This window comes from Mastomys coucha, unplaced genomic scaffold (genome assembly GCF_008632895.1).
Source record: "Mastomys coucha isolate ucsf_1 unplaced genomic scaffold, UCSF_Mcou_1 pScaffold22, whole genome shotgun sequence".
NCBI lineage: Eukaryota > Metazoa > Chordata > Mammalia > Rodentia > Muridae > Mastomys > Mastomys coucha.
In genome coordinates, this window is record NW_022196905.1 from 200,173,520 (window position 1) to 200,176,645 (window position 3,126).

Genomic DNA, 3,126 nt, shown 5'->3' on the forward strand with positions numbered 1-3,126 from the left:
TTCTCTGTTAAAAAAAAACAACTCAGGGAACTATTACAGATGTGGATCATATCAGCAAATGTCATCATCATTACTGCTAGACAAAATGAGTTGTGGATAGAAATAAGCCAAGGTGGACATGATTTTCTTTGTAGTGCCTGGCTATGGCCTTTAGCAAGTTGCAATTGGACTGTAACCACTCTTCATATTAATTGTACTTGGTGATATATAAAATTATGTCATGTAAGAGCTATGATCTAACTAATAACCTCTCAAGTAAGTATGTGTATTTATATAAGTGGCTTAACCTTCTTAATTAAAATTGTCATCTTAATTTAATAAGGCTGATCCCTATAAACTCAATAAGATAATAGTGACTCATGCTCAAAAAATATTAGAAATTCTGTAGTCTGTACTGTTCCTGCAGCAAATTTAACATTGGAAGGAATCATTTGCCATTTATGAACATTTTCTTTCTTGCCTTCCTTCTTTCCTTCCTTCTTTCTTTCTTCCTTTCTCTTTCTTTCTTTTTGTATCCCTTTTTATGCATTGCACATAGAAAGTCCTCAATATTTTTTTTTGCCTCCCTGGGGCAAAATAAAATTGTTGAGCATAGTCATTGCAGTGTCTCACATCTGGCTCATTCTATTTTTCCTCCTTTCCAGGCCCTGCCTTAGGGGTTAGTCAATCTGGATTGCTTTGCTCCAGGCCACACCTTTCTCTGCTCCGGACCACACCCTTCTTTTCTGTCTTTCTTGTTTCCTCTCCAGCTCCTTCTCTGTCCCACAAAAACAATTTCAATTCCTTCAATGAGTAGCAAGAGTGGTTTCTCTGGGTAGACCTGTGGGGAACACTGAATCCAGTAATTTATCACTACATCTAATAATTTAACACAAAGAATAAACTTCTAAAACACCAAGACTGATCACTTTACTTCATCCATAAAGGAACAAAAGGAAAAAAAAAATGTAAAGCTTCCAATGAATGAAAAGGTTGAAACTGGTCTAGAATAAAATCTTTAACAGCAGTTTTGTCTGCTCTGTTGTTGAACTTATTGTTTCCCACATGGTGAGTGAGGCTGATTTGAACTTTTTTTTATTTTACTGAAGTTGAATTTTTTTTCCCACTAGCAGATTCCTTAAAGGTTAAGTTTGAATTTTGCTTAAATGTCCCAATTCTGAACCATAAAGCTGGTACCATTCTGAAGCTGCATTTCAGAAAAACGACAGTGCAGAGCAATGTTTTGATGCCACTGTCTGGAGCCTGGCTGGCGGAACAAAGAGTCTGAGGCAGAGATGGGAGTTTTGCCAGCTGAAATACTGGCACCCAGGGCAGGCTATTCTACAGCATAATGTGTTCTCCAGGGATGGCCCAATTACATTTCAGGAACAACTCAGTCTCCAACAGCAGTGGAACCATCTCACTTTTTATTATCTAACGCACAGCTTTTCCATTTTCTTTTGTGCTTTAGAAGAGAAATTATAGTCCTATGTCATCATGGTGATTACCTGGCCAAAACAAAGTTATATTGAGGACAGTGGAAGCTGTACGTGCTGATTCCCCGAGTAATGATTTCAATCCCATTGGAACTTCCCTTCCCTTCCCAGCTTCCTGCATGGCTTTTGGTCTCAGTAACTGTAGAGACATACATAGATTAGATAACATATAGATGCTTAATAGCTAGATGATAGATGATGATAGATGGATATATAAATATACACATACCTACATACATATGTTGATAGGTACATAATTAGGTGATAGCAGCTAGAGGGATAATTCATAGGTATAGATAAATAAATATGTAATAGATTATATGTAGATACATAGGCAGATAGATGACAGATGATAGATAAATAATAGATAAAATGATAAATAGTAGATAGATAGATAGATAGATAGATAGATAGATAGAATAGTAGATAATCTTCATTTCCTCCATCTCTTCTCTTTTCCTAGTATAATTCATATCAAGACCATAACAGGTCTTTTTGGACTTCCAGGAGCTCAGTGAATATCTAGAAGATTTAGACAAACCACTCAGAGTTAGGAAGATCTCACTGTGAACAGCAGTGCCACCATCCCCAAGAAAAAGAAAAAAAATTCAAGAGCCTGTAGAAGGCAAATCAATAAATTTCATGGTTATGCTTGTTTCCCCAGGCAAGTAAATAAAATCTTCAAATCAAGTTGTTAAGTGATTGATATTTGGGAACTAAATTTTCCTGCAGTCCCAAAAGAAATTAAGACACCAGATCAATGATGATGCAGTGTACATCATATAATTATGGTCTATTATAATAAATAATAAAGATGGTAACAAGTGTACCCGGTATAAAGCAGTGAACTCTACAACTCTCCACCATTTTGCAGCATATCTGGTGTTTCTCCTTTTACACTGAGTGTAAACATATTCACTCCATCCTCTAATGGAGGTACTGGGTGTTAAGGAGGGAACGAGGGAAGGTATAAAGTGGGAAGAATAAAACACCATGTAATAAGAGAGGAAGCAGAGGAGAAAGAGCTATGCACATACAAATAAATATGCTAGACCACTCCCACAACACCCAGAGGAAGCTCCACTCCCAGGTGCTTGAACACTCTCAAGATCAGAGGTGAAGAGGACACAACATCTGTCCCAACACCAGAAGTAACTGGGACCAGCAGGAACAGGCACACAGGAACTCCACTAGCAAAGTGGCTCGGGTTCCTCTCTGGGCTGGTGTCCTGAGCAGACCTTGGGCCCAGGCTCAGCAGACAACCCCATAACACCCAGGGGAAGCTGCTTCACTCCCGGGTGCTCTAACAAGCCCAGAGAATCACAGAGACAGCTTGACTCTGACAAGTACTGACACAACCAGGATCACAGGAAGGACAGGCTCCAGTCAAATTTAACAAGGGCAGGTAGCACTAGACATAACCAGATGGGGGTGGGGGAAAGCATAAGAAAATAGACAACACAAACCAAGGCTACTTGGCATCATCAGAACCCAATTCTCCCACCATAGCAAGTAATGGACACATCATCACACCAGAAAAGCAAGATTCAGATATAAAATCATTTTTCATGATGATACAGGATTTTAAGAAAGACATAAATAGCACCCTCAAAGAAATACAGAAGAAAACAGGTAAACAGTTAGAAGCTCT